The 17,961-nt window shown below is 38.5% G+C and overlaps 1 protein-coding gene and 1 pseudogene across 4 annotated transcripts in view; one reads left to right on the top strand and one right to left on the bottom strand.

Annotated features, from left to right (window-relative positions):
* Positions 1–17,961, top strand: part of CEP112 (centrosomal protein 112) — a 539,861-nt gene that overhangs the window by 54,517 nt on the left and 467,383 nt on the right. The gene's annotated exons all lie outside the window — the stretch shown is intronic.
* LOC134365029 (motile sperm domain-containing protein 2-like) lies at positions 731–3,233 on the bottom strand (annotated as a pseudogene).

Consider the following 17,961-nt stretch of genomic DNA (forward strand, 5'->3'; position numbering starts at 1 on the left):
AGTTACTTTCAGATCAAGCTAATGATACTTCATTAATGTTTTAAGGATAATCTATTTCTATTCCCAAGTGAAAACAAAAATTTAAATCTAAATGTTGGTCCTTGGTGGGAAAGGGGTGGGGGGAGGTGGGGTTAAGGAGAAAACTGGTAAAAGGCCACAAAAAATGTTTATATTGTGTAATGATACAAAAAAATATGTAAGAATGGATTTTTAGGGCAGCAAACAAAAAAGAAGGTTGGTTTTTAAAAATTTGGTGATGAACAGATAATGACAAGATTGCAAATAAAACGATTGTTTAAAGTACCAAAAGTAATAATCATGCAAATGTGATTAAGTAAAACCAAATGAAGATAGAATAAAATCAAACGTAAATGTATGTGATTAATTAAGTACTAAAGTTTAGATGTTTTGGATATTATAGTCAATTTTTAGTAATTCTGCTTAGTCACATTTAATAGACATATAAATGTTAACAAGATATGTTATTTAATTCAACTAACCAAACATCAATCAAGGATATTTTAGTGAGTCAACATAATTTTCATAAGAAACATTAAAGAAATAACATTGGGACAATACATTTCCAATTTTGGCTAATTATTTCCTCATTTATTTGCTGAGGAGCAAAAAGCATACACAAATATTTTGGGATTATATCATATTCAGGCTAAAGATCTACCATATAAGGGGAAGCCACTGTGTATACTCAGGGAGATACTGTGTACAGTATTTAGGGTGGACTACAGTTTGTTTTACATCTGCAGGTGTTGAATTGTAGATATATATCTTCATTGATCTTATATGACTTCTTAAAATCATTATCTTTTAACCTAAGAGTGTTTGGTGTACTTGCTCTCAACAGTTTGGCATTTTAACCTGTGCACTGTCACTTTGTTTCTGGGACCCTCTTTCCAGAACTGAATCAGTTCTGATGGACCTGTGCTAAATGACTTTTCTGTTTCTGTGGCCATAATCAGAAAGCGGACTTGGGCAGAGACTGTTAAGGCCCCATGGGGAGACACAGCTATATTGACTGATACACCAGCTCACAGCTGCTGTTTCTAAGCTTGACTCTATTTTTCTGGAGTGGTTGTTCTCATCTGCAATGTACTGTATTCTTAGTTACATTTGTAAACACTATTAAAGTTTTCTTCTGTTCAGATTCTGTACTTTCCAAATACTGTTCTTCCACTCTCTGATGTGTAATAAGGGCCCTTTAAAGGCACTCAGTGGTTTCTTGAAAGCTTTTATCTTTGAATCAACTTTTCATTTATTTCTGCTTTGGAAGTAGATTTGGTTGGGTTAATCTTTCCTTGAAGAACTGTTTGTTCTTCATTAGAAATTGTTTCCAAGCTTCTTTCACCATCACTTTTTTTGTCCTCTTTACTTGAAGTTTCATCCTCACTGGTAAAAAGCCCATTCTCACACAGTGGTGTCTGAAAGTCGTCATCTACTAGTGGTGGGTAGCTATACTTGAAAGGATCAGTTTCACCCATGTGGGGAGGCAGGTATTCTACACTGACATAGTCCTAGACTTCATTTTGGCTTGTAAACATCAGCAAAGTCATTGCCTCTGGACAAAGCCAGGCTTTCAAAATGAAAGCAGCATTCATTAACCAAGCCATATAAAAGATAACTTTCTGAGAGGTATTTAGGGTAATAACCTTAAAGCAGTTGATGATAAAGCATACAAAGTCAAGCAGGGTAAATGTCACTGTTACAGTTTTCTCTCATTTTCTCTCTTAGTATAACATTCCAGTGAGAATGCTGTGAGCTTCTTTTTGTCCAACATGGTTTCTGGTCTTTTATATGATACTTCATCCTGATCCAGAACAATTTGTTACTTTCTTTATCATAACTGTGGAGATACATACCACCCATTTCCAATAACATCTGGGACTGGACGATTCATTAAGGTTGTTGACAGAAATTTCTTTTCTCCACTGAAATCTCTCATCAGCTTCTTTAGTGCTTCATCTACAACATTATGTCTCTGAGATAAGTACTTTCATCCCAGTTACCATCTTGTTGCAGCCTTTCAACATCATGTGGATCATATTTATCTGGCTTGTCTGTCACATACTCAGCTTTGAACCTTTGTTGGGTCTCAGAGATGAGTTTGGCTTTATTCTGGGTGTGATTCTCACCATGGTTTCCGGTTGTGGATGTGATTGCAGTTGCTGTCCCCACTTCCACTGCTGCCACCGTAGTATCTCAGATACAAATCTCTTTTAGTTGTATTTTTTCACAAATGAGTGAATGTGTCAGATTTTGTGATTAGGATAGTTACCTAAATAAAAAAGTGTTATGGAGGTGGTTTACATAAAAAAAAAATTAACATTTGGATAAGACATATTCTCTCTTTCTCTAGAGTGTAAAATGTCTGGAATATCTACTCAAAATGTTAACTGATAATTTCTATGTGGTAAAATATGAGTGCTTATTTTCTTAGCATTTTATGTTTTCTAATGTTTTTATATTAAGTATTTATAACTCATAAAAAACAAAGCCATAAAAATATTTATAACAATTTCCCAAAGCTTGCATTTGGGGAGTGAAACCATATTCAGAGTTTATTTGAAAAGTTGACATCTATTTCTTCTAAAAGTAAATATGAACTTCCATTTCTGGCCATGATGGAATAAGTCTATTACAGCATCGCTCTCCCACAACTGAAAACTTTGGACAAAATACAAAAAACCACCTTGGGACTACAAACAGTAAATAATAACAGGCTGATTGGGGAGAGAGGTCGAAAAATGAAGAGTGACTGATCCAGTGGCACGGAGTTTCCTGTTTGTATTTTTGTTTTCCTTCTTTAACTTCTAACTTTGACTCCACCGTGGGCCAAATTGGGGATTGTGTAGTGGGTGTGGACAGCAAAAGCTCAAAGAGAAGCCTATTGTTTATTTTTTATTTTTTTGGCTAGAGGACTGGGAAAAAGACTGGGAGTATGAGGAGAAACCTTTTTTTTTCCCCCTTTCCTGGCTCTCACCAGAGGCCTTCCCCAATTGAAGAACTGTACTGTTACGGTGCAACAGCAGCAGTTTGGGCTCATCTGTCTGGATAGCTGAATAGGGAAAAGGTTCCTCTATTATACAGAGAATGTTGGGGGGCCATTTTATGTAGTTTTTTTCTGCCTTTTCTCTTACCGCTTTGCTCTGAGAGTGGGCCCAGTTGCGTGGCATGGTGACACAGCGCAGGAGACTCAGACTCTGAAGGAACCTCGTCATTCTGGGCGGTAGGACTGAGAAAGAAGCCCCCAAAGACAGAGAGGGTTGGGAGAGAGGAAAGAGTGAGAAGGGGATCCTTAGGTCTGTGTATGAATGAACACAAATCCCAGCCTTATTCCGATGTGTGCATGTGTGGAATATACCCAACAAATCATAGCAAAGTCTTAGAAAACTGAACTATGATTTAAACTATTGCCCTAGTCCCAGACCAACCCCTGAGGGGGTACATGTGATGGGCAGACTCAAATGGCATCCTAAAGGCTTTGAACATAGATCTAATGTCAGATCCACTGCCCACAGAAGGAAAGATGGACCTAAGAGTCTGGCTGAAACAAACAAATGTTAACATTTTCTAGAACCTCATAACGTAATTGTAATGATTATGATCAAAATTCTTCTGATGATAAGGGAATTAAACTAGAGATCAGTAACAGGAATTATTTGGAAAATTCAAAATTATTTGGAAATTAAACAATGTGCTGCTAAATAATCTAGGAGTAATAGAAGAAGTCTTAAGGGAAATTAGAAAATATTTTAACTGAATTAGAATGACAACAACATCAAAATTTGTGGGATATGGTTAAAGTGGGACTTAGAGGGAAATTTGTAGCATAAAATATTTATGTTAGAAAAGAAGAGAGGAGGGTTCTATTTTTAGAATGGCAGCATGAGGAGGTCCACAGACCTGCTCCCTAGCAAAACAAGTGCAATGTTGGTCAAAACTATAAGAAAGAAACATTAAGTCTCTAGAAATTGTCCTAAGGGCCTAGAGATAATAAAGACACTTTTGTTCAAGAAAATCAACTACAACTTGGTAAGAACAGCAAGAGTCTCGTAATTTAGCCATGACTTGCTTTCACCTCCCTCCATCCTTCCAGCTCATTCCTGGTGGGTGTGACTATGAGTGCTCTCTCTCCCCTCAGCTCCCATTCAAGGGATACAGTGTCCCATTGGGGGGACATTTCTTATTCCCTTGAAGTCTGAGTTGAAGAGGCAAAATTCCTGGTGAACACAGCTGAATGGTTGTTGGGAGGGGGTGGCTCCTTTCTTCCACTCAGCCCCCACTTGTAGGACAAGAGTTCTACCTCAGATGCAGCACGTCAAGAATACTGCAACCCCAATTGTTCTCACTCCAGATTGTTTGTACAGCAGAGATTACACACCAAGAGAAGCAGACTAGAGGCTACTGCCTATGTGCAGTGCCAAGAGTAGTGGCTCAGAGATTTTGCACAAAGGGAGAGGCATTCTAGAACAGTGAGACTAGAAGTTCTCCCCAAAGAAACTGACTGTATTAGAAACAGTGTGAGGAAGTTCAAGCCTAAGGATGCTTTAGAAAATAATGGAGATTTTGGTGGCAAACAAATAAGAAGAGGCTGGTACCTCCTTTTAATTAACAGCAATAAACTAAACCACAGGCCAGCAAGTTCATTAGAGAGAACCAGGGAAAGAAACAGCTAAGAAGAATCATCTTGGGGTCAGAACAACCCTCAAAGACTGCCTCAACAGCTACCTTGCCTGAATTTAATTGGATCAGACTATGGAGCAATTTATGACCAAGGGCATTGTTGGAAACGATTGAGAAATCAGTCAGCAATTAGTAGAGCCTGATGGCTGAGTGTGATACCAAATTAGACATACAGTTTAACAGAAAGATAAAATAAAGAAATAGTTAGAGAGAGCCCTTCTATAACCACTACCATCCTGGGGTGATTGTGCACATGCCCAAGGTTGCATCCACTGAGGAGTGACACCAAAGTCTTTACACTGTGGGGAAGTACACTTCACTGAAATAGTCCAGCTAAGTACACAAATAAACAAGTAAGCAACAACAAAACTTACTCCTGGAGAGGGGTAAGGGAATCAGTATTTATAGTTTCTACCCTGTATTACCTAAAATGTCCAGTTTTTAAGAAAAAAAAATTGCAAGACATATAAAGAAATGGGAAAGTATGATTCCTACACAGGAAAAAATTAGGCAACAGAAACTACCTGTGAGAGGGCCCAGAGGCGAGATTTAACAGCCAAAGACACGTCAAAGCAGCCATTATAAATATGTTCAAAGAACTAAAGGAAACCACGTTTAAAGAACTAGAGGAAGCTATGAGGACCAGGTGTCATCAAATAGAGACTATCAAGAAAGAGATAGAAATTATAAGAAAGAACCAAATGGAAATTCTGGAATTAAGCAATATAATAACTGAATTGAAAAATTCACTATAGGGGCTCAACAGTGGATTTTAATTGGCAGAAGAAAGAATCAGTGAACTTGAAAGTAATTGATAATAACTATGCAAGCTAAAGAACAGAGAAAAAATAATGAAGGACAATGAACATTGCCTCAGAGAAATATGGGACACCATTAAATGCACTGACATGTGTAATGGTGGTACTAGAATGAGAAGAGGGGGCCAAATGAGCAGAAAATATATTTGAAGAAATAATGCCTGAAAAATTTCCAATTTGATGAAAAACATTCATCTACATATCCAGTAAGCTCAATGAACTGTAAGTTAGGATAAACACAAAAGATATTCACCCCCAGACACATTTTAGTAAGAATGTTGAAAGATAAAGATATCTTGAAAGCAACAAGGGAAAAAATAAAGTCCGTCATCATTAATCTAAGCTCTCATTTGTTAAAGAAAAACTTTAGACAAATTAAATTTAACAGAGTTTAATTGAGCAAAGAGTGATTTACAAATCGGGCAGTTGCCAGAACCAGAATAGGTTCAGAGTGACTCTGGGGCTGCCACATTGTTGGCTAAGATTTATAGACAGAAATAGGAAAGTGACTTACAGAAAATGGAAGTGAGGTACAGAAACAGCTGGTTTGGTTATAGCTGGGCATTTGCCTTATTTGAACATGGTTTGAACAGTTGGCTGCCTGTAATTGACTGAGACTTGGCTACTTGTTACAAGAGTTGGTTACAGTCTGTTTGAACATCAAGTTAGGATACAAGAGTAGTAACAGTCTGTTTACACATCAGGTTAGGTTACAAGAGTAGTAGCAGTCTGTTTACACATCAAGTTAGGTTACAAGAGTAAGTTACAGTCTGTTTACACATCAAGTTAGGTTACAGTTCAGTATCTCTGAGGAAACTTTTAGGCCAAACTTAATTTAATACATCTAAAGAAACTAGCAATATAAGAGCAAGTTAAACCCAAAGCAAGCAGATGAGAAACAATAATAAAGATTAAAATAAAAATCAATGAAATTTAACACAGAAAAGCAATAGAGAAAATCAATGAAACTAAAACCTGGATCTTTAAATGATGAATAAAATCAATGCACTTTTAGCCAGACTGGCCAAGAATAAAAAGAAGACTGGATTTGCTAATGTAGGGGCCAAGGGAAGGCATTCCCTTCAACCCCCTGAAGATTCTCTGAAAAAAGAAAAAAAAAAAAAGATCACCCAATAAGCACAGATTAATATGAAGAAAAGGCATAACTAATTTTATTATATCATTGTTTTGGGGAGGTGTCTTCAGAATTATAGTTTCAGTGGCTTGCCTCAGGGGAGAGTGATACTGAGAGACAGAAGGGGAGGAGAAGGCCAGAGGAAAACTTTGCTTTTGGGGCTGCTTCTGAGGCTTTCGCTTTGGGGTGTTGCTTTCTGAGCCCCAGCACTAATACCAGGAATGAAAGAGAAGATATTACTACAGACCCTGCAGATCTTCCAAGTATAATACGAGATTACTGCAGACAACTCTGTGGGTGCAAATTTGACAATATAGATGAAAGGGACAAAGTCCTTGAGATATACAAACTACCAAAACTCACTCGAGAAGAAATAGGTAACCTGAACAGTCCTATATCTATTAGATAAATTGAATTTGTAGTTAAAAACCTAACAAAGAAAACTCCAGGCCCATATTGTTTCTCTGCAAATTTAATCACACAATTAAGGGAGAAATAATATTAGTTCTACACAATATCTTCCAGGAGATAGAAGAGAAGGTAATGCTTCCCAACTTATGAGGCCAGTTTTATCTGGATTCCAAAATTAGAGACTAGGGGAAGTATTTGTAGATCATATATCTGAAAAAGACTTTTATTCAGAATATATAAAGAATTCTCAAAACTCAACAATAAGCAAACAACCTAATGAAAAAATGGGGCAAAAGATACCTCAGTGAGATACCACTACACATGTATTAGAATGGTTAAAATAAACCAAAACCTGACAATGCCAAATGCTGCTGAGAATAAGGAGCAACTGGATCTCTCACCTCTTGCTGTGGAATACAGAATATTAGTTCAGAAAACTGTTGGAAGTTTTTTTAAAAAAGTGAAACATATATTTATTGTATGACCCAGCAATTGCATTCCTAAGTATTTACTCAAGTGAAATAAAAATATGTGCTCACATAAAACCCTGTAGGCAAGTATTTATAACTGCACCCCCTTTTTTTGTAATTGTCCAAAGTGCAAGCAGTCCCAAATGCGTCTCAGCTGGAGAAAGGATAAACAAATTGTATGTACATCCATACAGTGGAATACTTTTCAGTGATAAAAAGCACTCAACTATCAAATCAAACAGTATACTGGTTGAATTTCAAATGCCTTATACTGAATTAATGAAGCCAGGCTGAAAAGGCTATGGGTTTTTTATTGCATTTATATGATATTGTAGGAATGGCAAAACTATAAGGATGGAGAACAGATTAGTAGTTTCTAGATATTAAAGAGTGAGGTAGAATCGGACCACAGGGTGTGAATAGTACTAGGGAATTTTTTGGGGGGGTTGATGGAACTATTTTGATTGTATTCAACTGGTTGTATATATATCATTTTATGCATTTGTTAAGGCTTGCAAAGCTACAGGGTGAATTTTAAGTTAAAAAATTTAAAAAGTGAATATATTCTGCTGTTTCCCATGAAGAATCAGCCATGAGGCAGTACTATTACTGTTGTGTTTTATTTAGTATTTTAAGGAAAAAGAAAGAAATCATTTGTCCTCCTGACCTGCAAGTATATTTTTTATTTATAACCGTAGCTTCCGATGAGTGAAAGAGCTGAAGCCTTTCAGAGCAACTAACAATTTCTGTTTCTGTATGTAGAATTTTTCCTTCTTAAAATTATTATTCGCCTTGAGTTACCTTTTTGAAATAATTAAAAAAATGTTTTGAGATGTGTGAAAGTTAATTCTAGGTGTCGACTTGGTTAGATGAAGGAATGCTGAGAAACCTGGTAAAGCTATCTTTTTAGTTGTGTCCGTGAGGGTGTTTCCAGCAGAGATTAGTATGAGAGTTTGAGTGGCCTGGGTGGGAAGGACCCACCCTCAATGTGGGTGGGAACCATCCAGTCCACTGGGGGTCCGGAGAGAACAAATGACAGAGTAAAAAGGTGAATCTCTCGATCCGCTGGAGCTGGGATACACTCTTCTCTCCTGTCCATGGACATCAGAGCTCGAGACTCGTTAGGTTTTGGGTTCCAGGACTTACACCAAGGACACCACTGGCTTCCCTGGTTTTGAGGCCTTTAGACTTGCACTGAGCCATGCTGCTGGCATCCAGTTTTTAGACGGCCTATGGTGGAACTTTTCTTCACAGTTGCATGAACTAATTCCCCTAATAAATCCCTCTCATATAATTATAACATATCCTATTGATTCTTTCTTTCTGGAGAACCCTGACTAATACAAGATGGTTGAAAATTGCTATGGTTAATGTTTTGTGTAAAAATGATATGGCAGTTTTTAAGAGTGAAAAAAAGTATTCTTACAGAATAGAGGTCAAGTAAAAAGTGGGATATGAATTTATAGTCTTTTTACCAAGTCATGGGGCATTTATAAAGCAGATCTAATTAGGGCATGAAGAAATTCTCATTAAATGTCTCCATTTTGATAAAATTAGAAATCAATATTAAAAGGATAAGTTCTCTCTGCATGTTTTCACCTGAAAATTAAAAACAAAATGCCAAAACACTCCTGAAACACTACTGTGTAAAAGCAGTAGTAAGACTTAGTGCAGAATTTAATGAATAATGATGAAATTTGATGAAAAATTCTGTGATGTGATGTGTCCAAAGTGATACTAAAAATCAAAGATCCCTTATTTAACTTAATGAAACAGAAAAGCAAACCAAGCCAAAACAAAACAAAAAAGAAATAATCAAAATTACTCCCAAACCATTAGAACTGATCAGTGAAGCAGAAGCTAGATCTTTACAAAGAACAGTAAAATGGAAAACTGTGTTGCCTTCAGTGTGATACAGAAATGAGAGGACAAAAACACTGTTAAATGTTGAGAAGAAATCATAACAGTAGATATGGCGATCTAACAATTATATTCAAATGCAGTATCTCCTGGCATATAAAATGAATTGGTGTATAAGGAATATTACCAGTTTCAAGCAAAAATTGGTAACTACTACTTTTCATCACTCATCCTTCCCTTATCTTGCAGCTGGATCAAATATTTCTTGATCCTTTGATAGTTCAGATTTTTCTGGTTCCTCTTTTCTCCCTTGTAAGGAATGTGGGAAGCCTGGCTATTTTACTCAGTGTGGCCTTCATTTTAGTGCTTCTTGAGACCTACTGTAGTCAGTCACCCTGGGGCAGCTGTCATACTGGTATAGCAGACACACCAGTAGGTCCAGCCAAGATGAGCTGTCCCAGTTGATGAGCTGCCCAAGTTCCTGACTCACAGAATTGTGAGCTAAATAAAATTTTAAGCCATGAAAGTTTGGTGTGATTTGTTACGCAGCAAAAGGATAACTGATACCGTAGATACTGCCAAGCAGTTTTCCAAAGTGCTTGTGCCAGTTTGCATCCTCATTAGCAATGTGTGCCAGTTCCCACTGCTCTGCTTCCTCTCTAATACTTGGTATTGTCAGTTACTTTTTTTTAATTGAAAAACTGTAGCCATTCTTGAGATGGTTGGTGACATTGCATTGTGTGGCTTTAGTGTTTTTTTTCCTTATGACTAATCACGTTAGGTGCCTTTTAATATGTTTATTGCCAATTTGGATGGCCTCTCAGAGTGAAGTGCCTACTTAAAGCTTTGTCAGTTTATTTGTTGTTGTCTGGTTGTTGTCTGCCTTTTTCTTATTGATGTCTGAGAGCTTTTTATCTATGCCAGATAAGAGTTTTTTGTTTTTTTTTTTTTTGTTTTTTTTTTTTTTTAAATTTTATTTTGTCGATATACATTGTAGCTGATTAATGCTCCCCATCACCAAAACCTCCCTCCCTTCTCCCTCCCCCCCTCCCCCCCAACCATGTCCTTTCTGTTTGTTTGTTGTATCAACTTCAAATAATTGTGGTTGTTATATCTTCTTCCCCCCCCCCCCCCCGGTTTTTGTGTGTATGTGTGTATGTGTGTGTGTGAATTTATATATTAATTTTTAGCTCCCACCAATAAGTGAGAACATGTGGTATTTCTCTTTCTGTGCCTGACTTGTTTCACTTAATATAATTCTCTCGAGGTCCATCCATGTTGTTGCAAATGGCAGTATTTCATTCGTTTTTATAGCTGAGTAGTATTCCATTGTGTAGATGTACCACATTTTCCGTATCCACTCATCTGATGATGGGCATTTGGGCTGGTTCCAACTCTTGGCTATTGTAAAGAGTGCTGCGATGAACATTGGGGAACAGGTATACCTTCGACTTGATGATTTCCATTCCTCTGGGTATATTCCCAACAGTGGGATGGCTGGGTCGTATGGTAGATCTATTTGCAATTGTTTAAGGAACCTCCATACCATTTTCCATAGAGGCTGCACCATTTTGCAGTCCCACCAACAATGTATGAGAGTTCCTTTTTCTCCGCAGCCTCGCCAGCATTTATCGTTCATAGTCTTTTGGATTTTAGCCATCCTAACTGGGGTTAGATGGTATCTCAATGTGGTTTTGATTTGCATTTCCTGGATGCTGAGTGATGTTGAGCATTTTTTCATATGTCTGTTGGCCATTTGGATATCTTCCTTAGAGAAATGCCTACTTAGCTCTTTTGCCCATTTTTTAATTGGGTTGCTTGTTTTCTTCTTGTAAAGTTGTTTGAGTTCCTTATATATTCTGGATATTAATCCTTTGTCAGATGTATATTTTGCAAATATTTTCTCCCACTCTGTTGGTTGTCTTTTAACTCTTTTAATTGTTTCTTTTGCTGTGCAGAAGCTTTTTAGTTTGATATAATCCCATTTGTTTATTTTTCCTTTGGTTGCCCGTGCTTTTGGGGTCGTATTCATGAAGTCTGTGCCCAGTCCTATTTCCTGAAGTGTTTCCCCTATGTTTTCTTTAAGAAGTTTTATTGTCTCAGGGTGTATATTTAAATCCTTAATCCATTTTGAGTTGATTTTAGTATATGGTGAGAGGTATGGATCTAGTTTCATTCTCCTGCATAACGATATCCAGTTATCCCAGCACCACTTGCTGAAGAGGCAGTCCCTTCCCCAGTGAATAGGCTTGGTGCCTTTGTCAAAGATCAGATGGCAGTAAGTGTGAGGGTTGATTTCTGGATTCTCTATTCTATTCCATTGGTCAGTGTGTCTGTTTTTATGCCAGTACCATACTGTTTTGGTTATTATAGCTTTGTAGTATAGCTTAAAGTCAGGTAGTGTTATGCCTCCAGCTTTATTTTTTTTGCTGAGCATTGCTTTGGCTATTCGTGGTCTTTTATTGTTCCATATAAATGTCTGAATAGTTTTTTCCATTTCTGAGAAAAATGTCTTTGGAATTTTGATGGGGATTGCATTGAATTTGTATATCACTTTGGGTAGTATGGACATTTTCACTATGTTGATTCTTCCAATCCAAGAGCATGGGATATCTTTCCATCTTCTTGTATCCTCTCTAATTTCTCTCAGCAGTGGTTTGTAGTTCTCATTATAGAGATTTTTCACCTCCTTGGTTAACTCAATTCCTAAGTATTTTATTTTTTTGGTGGCTATTGTAAATGGGCAGGCTTTCTTGATTTCTCCTTCTGCATGTTCACTATTGGAGAAAAGAAATGCTACTGATTTTTGTGTGTTGATTTTGTATCCTGCTACTGTGCTGAAATCATTTATCAATTCCAACAGTTTTTTTGTAGAGGTTTTAGGCTGTTCGATATATAGGATCATGTCATCTGCAAACAGGGACAGTTTGACTTCATCTTTTCCAATCTGGATGCCCTTTATTTCCTTCTCTTCTCTGATTGCTCTGGCTAGTACTTCCAACACTATGTTGAATAGGAGTGGTGAGAGTGGGCATCCTTGTCTAGTGCCTGTTCTTAAAGGAAAAGCTTTCAGCTTTTCCCCATTCAGGATGATATTGGCAGTGGGTTTGGCATATATGGCTTTAATTATGTTGAGATACTTTCCCTCTATACCTAACTTATAGAGGGTCTTTGTCATGAATGAGTGCTGAACTTTATCAAATGCTTTTTCAGCATCTATAGAGATGATCATATGGTCCTTGTGTTTGAGTTTATTAATATGGTGTATCACATTTATTGATTTGCGTATGTTGAACCAACCTTGCATCCCTGGGATGAATCCCACTTGATCGTGATGAATAATTTTTCGTATGTGTTGCTGTATTCTGTTTGCTAGTATTTTAGTGAGGATTTTTGCATCTATATTCATCAAGGATATCGGCCTGTAGTTTTCTTTTTTGGTTATATCTTTACCTGGTTTTGGTATCAGGATGATGTTTGCTTCATAGAATGAGTTTGGGAGATTTGCGTCCGTTTCAATCTTTTGGAATAGTTTGTAAAGAATCGGTGTCAATTCCTCTTTGAATGTTTGATAAAATTCTGCTGTGAATCCATCTGGTCCTGGGCTTTTCTTTGTTGGGAGCCTTCTGATAACAGCTTCAATCTCCTTTATTGTTATTGGTCTGTTCAAATTTTCTACGTCTTCACGGTTCAGTTTTGGGAGCTTGTGTGTGTCCAGAAATTTATCCATTTCCTCCAGATTTTCAAATTTGTTGGCGTATAGTTGTTTATAGTAGTCTCGAATGATTCCTTGTATTTCAGATGAATCAGTTGTAATATCGCCTTTTTCATTTCTAATTTTTGTTATTTGAGTCTTCTCTCTTCTTTTTTTTGTTAGCCATGCTAATGGTTTGTCAATTTTATTTATCTTTTCAAAAAACCAACTTTTTGATTCGTTGATCTTTTGAATTGTTTTTTGGTTTTCAATTTCATTCAGTTCTGCTCTGATCTTTATGATTTCTTTCCGTCTGCTAACTTTAGGATTGGATTGTTCTTGTTTTTCTAGTTCTTTAAGGTGAAGTGTTAGGTTGTTCACTTGCCATCTTTCCATTCTTCTGAAGTGAGCATTTAATGCAATAAATTTTCCCCTCAATACTGCTTTTGCAGTATCCCACAGGTTTTGGTATGATGTATCATTGTTTTCATTAGTTTCAATAAACTTTTTGATTTCCTGCTTGATTTCTTCTTGGACCCATATGTCATTAAGTAGAATGCTGTTTAATTTCCATGTGTTTGTATAGTTTCCAGAGTTTTGTTTGTTATTAATTTCTAGTTTTAATCCATTGTGGTCTGAGAAGATACATGGGATAATTCCAATTTTTTTGAATTTATTGAGACTTGATTTGTGACCTAATATGTGATGTATCTTGGAGAATGATCCATGTGCTGATGAGAAGAATGAATATTCTGAGGTTGTTGGGTGGAATGTTCTGTAGATATCTGCCAATTCCAATTGGTCTAGAGTCTTGTTTAGATCTTGTGTTTCTCTACTGATTCTTTGCCTAGATGATCTGTCTAATATTGACAGTGGAGTGTTCAGGTCCCCTGCTATTATGGTATTAGTGTCTATTTCCTTCTTTAGGTCTAATAGAGTTTGTTTTATAAATCTGGCTGCTCCAACATTGGGTGCGTACATATTTATGATTGTTATGTCTTCTTGATGGATCAGTCCTTTTATCATTAAGTAGTGTCCCTCATTGTCTCTTTTTATGGTTTTTAGTTTAAAGTCTATTTTGTCAGATATAAGAATAGCCACTCCAGCTCGTTTTTCTTTTCTGTTTGCATGGTAAATCTTTTTCCATCCTTTTACTCTTAGTCTGTGTGAATCTTTATGGGTGAGGTGGGTCTCTTGTAGGCAGCATATAGTTGGGTCCTGCTTTTTGATCCAGTCCGCCAGTCTGTGTCTTTTAATTGGGGAATTTAAGCCTTTAACATTAAGAGTTGTTATTGAAAGGTGTTGATTTATTCTTAGCATTTTATTGGTTGTTTGGTTGTCTTAGGTGTCTTTTGTTCCTTGCTTTCTGATTTACTGTTTGGTTTCTTTGTTTGTTGGTTCCTTAGGTTGTAGATAGTGTTTTTGTTAGCTTGTTTTCTCTTCATGAATGCCATTTTTATTGTACTAGCGGGTTTAGATTTTTCTTAGGTTTTTATGGCAGTGGTAGTTATTTTTCAGGAACCAAACCCAGTACTCCCTTGAGGATTTCTTGTAAGGGTGGTCTTGTGGTAGTGAACTCCCGCAGTTTTTGTTTGTCTGAGAAATATACTATTTGCCCCTCATTTCGGAAGGATAGCCTTGCAGGGTAGAGTATTCTTGGCTGGCAATCTTTGTCTTTTAGTATTTTGAAAATATCATCCCATTCCTTTCTAGCTTTTAGGGTTTGTGATGTTAACCTGATTGGGGCTCCCTTATAGGTGATTTGACGCTTCTCTCTTGCAGCTTTTAAGATTCTCTCTTTGTCTCTGAGTTTTGCCAATTTGACTATGACATGTCTTGGAGAAGGCCTTTTTGGGTTGAATACGTTTGGAGATCGTTGAGCTTCCTGGATCTGAAGATCTGTGATTTTTCCTATACCTGGGAAGTTTTCTGCCACTATTTTGTTGAATATGTTTTCAATGGAATCTCCATTTTCCTCCCCTTCTGGAATACCCATGACTCGGATATTTGAGCGCTTGAGGTTGTCTGATATCTCTCTCAGATTTTCTTCCATGTCCTTGATTCTTTTTTCTTTCTTTTTGTCTGCTTGTGTTATTTCAAACAGCCCATCTTCAAGTTCAGAGGTTCTCTCTTCAACTTCGACAAGCCTGCTGGTTAAACTCTCCGTTGTGTTTTTTATTTCGCTGAATAACTTCTTCAGTTCAGCAAGTTCTGCTACATTTTTTTTCAGGACATTGATTTCCTTGTATATTTCCTCTTTCAGATCCTGTATACTTTTCCTCATTTCATCATGATGTCTAGCTGAGTTTTCTTGTATCTCATTCAGTTTCCTTAGAATTATCACTCGAAATTCCTTATCAGTTATTTCAAGGGCTTCTTGTTCTATAGGATCTAGAGTATGAGATTTATTAACTTTTGGTGGTGTACTTTCTTGATTTTTTGTATTTCTGGTGTCTTTTTTTTGGTGTTTATTCATTGTGGCAGGGGGTTTCACAGTCCACCGGTTTAAGACTAATGACTAACTAGGATGTTGCTGTGGTTGCCAATTTGGTATGGCTCCCGCCGTGACTGCTCAGTTGGCCTCTAGTGTCTTGTGTGTGTGGTTGCCTCGGGTCTTGGGCTTCTCCGGGGATCCACCTTTCTGGTCAGCTTGTACTCTGCTGGGCTGGTGGATCACGTACCACAGGGTGTGTGATCTCTGTTGAGCTTTCACTTTCTGTACAGGACTTCTCCCCGTTCAGTGTGCTCTGGCCCAGGCTGTTAGATCGTGCAGTGGTGACCCCACCGGGTGTGTGGTTTCTGTCGAGTCTCCGCCTCCCTGGCCGCACGTCTCCCCCCTCTGTGCACACTGTGCTGGGTTGGGGCGTGTCTTCTGCACCCCTCGTCTATCAGCTGGGCCTTCAAGACCCTGCTCAGCACTGCCTCGCCCAGGAAGTCTACCAGGTTTCTGCTAGGCACAGACGACCAGTCTCTCTGGGTGCCTTTGTAGCACTGTGTAGATCTTTCTCGGGTGTTGTTCACCTTTGTATCCCCCCGGTATAAACCGAGTCTAGTGCCCGCCTGCAGCCTGCTCTCCGGCAGGTTCAAGCAGACCTGGGAACTCTCCTACCACACTATTCCCAACCAGAAATTCGTTAGGCTTTTTTCCAAACTGGTGGTCGCAGAGATGGTATCTGCCTCCCAGTAACAGGAAGTTTACCGGGGCCGGAGTCCAGGGTGTGGTGGAGTGACAGTCGGCCCGCCCGTACTTCCTAGCCCTCCCAAAACTGGTCGGGACGCCCCACACCCCCAGCCCTGCCAGAGAACCGTGGAGGGAGTGGGAGAGGAGGTTGGCCCGCAGGGTCCGGAAAGCCCCGCGCCAGGCCAAGCAAATGGGCTCAGTGATGGCCGAGCAGGGCGGAGCTGCCCGCACCTGGGAAAATGGAGGCAGCACCGGGGCAGTGAGTGGCCTGGTGGTGCAGGCGGGGAGCCGCGTGGGCATCCACCCCCCGAACAGAGCTTTGCCAGGGATCACTCACAGTGCTGTGCCAGGTCGGGCGCTCGCTCTGTCTCTGGTTTGTTGCCTTCCGTGTTCTCGGCGCTGCCGCCTTGGGCTGTTCAGTCGCGGCGCCGCTCGGGCGCTCCCAGGAGTCTTCTTTAATGCCGGCCTGAAACCTCGAATCCTGGATAGGGCAGCTGGCCGCCTTCAGTGCGGCCCCAGCCTCCGGGATCCTGGCTGCATCCACAGCAGCCCTGGCGCCGTGTTCCCTGTTTCAAGACTCACTTTTGCAGCTAAGAATCAGTTCTTTTCCTGCTCCACACTTCAAAGCTGTTGCCTGTAAATGAGGCAGCCTCTCCTGCCGGGGGCAAAGTGGCGTTGAGCCCCCACGACCGGCCAGCAGCAGCAGTCCTCCCTTAAGAGATGGCCAGAGAAAGGTCCACAAGTTTCCCGGCTGCCTGAGGCCCAGTGGCCACCTTTTCCACCTCAGCTACTCCGCGCCAGCCGCCGCAGCCGCCGCCATCTTGAAACTCCTTGTTTGTTTGTTTTTAATATAATAGTATTGTATATATGTTCTGCTGTTTGGCTTTTCTTTATTCTCTTACTAGCGTCTTTGATAAACAGAAATTTTAAATTTTAGTTCAGTTAATTTTGTCAGTTTTTCTCTTTATGGTTAGTGCCATTTCATGTTCTATTCAAAGAATCTTTGACTATCTTAAGGTCCTGAAGATGTTCTCCTGTGTTTTCTTCTAGAAGCTTTATTGTTTTACTTTTCCTATTTTGATCTACAAGCCATCTGAAGGTGATTTTGGTGTATGTAGTAAGAGAGAGAGTTAAAGATTAGTTTTTATCCCATATATATAGGTGACACTACCATTTATTGAAAGACGATTCTTTTCCTGCTACTCTGCTGTTTTATTTGTCTCTGAAGTCAGGTGACAGTATGTCTGTTTCTATTCTGTTCCTTTGGCTCATTTGCTTTTCTTTATGCCAGTGGACTGTATTTTATACCTGTGTTTTATTTATGCTCATTAAATGTTGACATGTTTTGGGTAAACTAATGAATGGGCCTATATTTGTAGTATTATTTCTGTAGAAAAGCATTTAAAAAATTTTAGAATATTGACTTACAAACATAATTATGGAGCATAATTAATTTGGCATTGAAGACAACTTATTTTATGCGATGGAGTGTTTTGGCAGTTCTGACTGATACTATTATTTAAAAACATTTCTTTTAATTGTGTTGTTCTTAATATATTGCTTTATAGTGTCCTTTCCTCAAAGACAGTTAAAGTACCTTTTAATTTTTCTGGAAACAAAAAACCTCTCTAGTTGATCAACATTAGTCTTAAGGGGGTATTTACTTATATTAGTTTGAATAAGTTAAAAAAACC

This window comes from Cynocephalus volans, chromosome 16 (genome assembly GCF_027409185.1).
Source record: "Cynocephalus volans isolate mCynVol1 chromosome 16, mCynVol1.pri, whole genome shotgun sequence".
NCBI classification, from domain to species: Eukaryota; Metazoa; Chordata; class Mammalia; order Dermoptera; family Cynocephalidae; genus Cynocephalus; species Cynocephalus volans.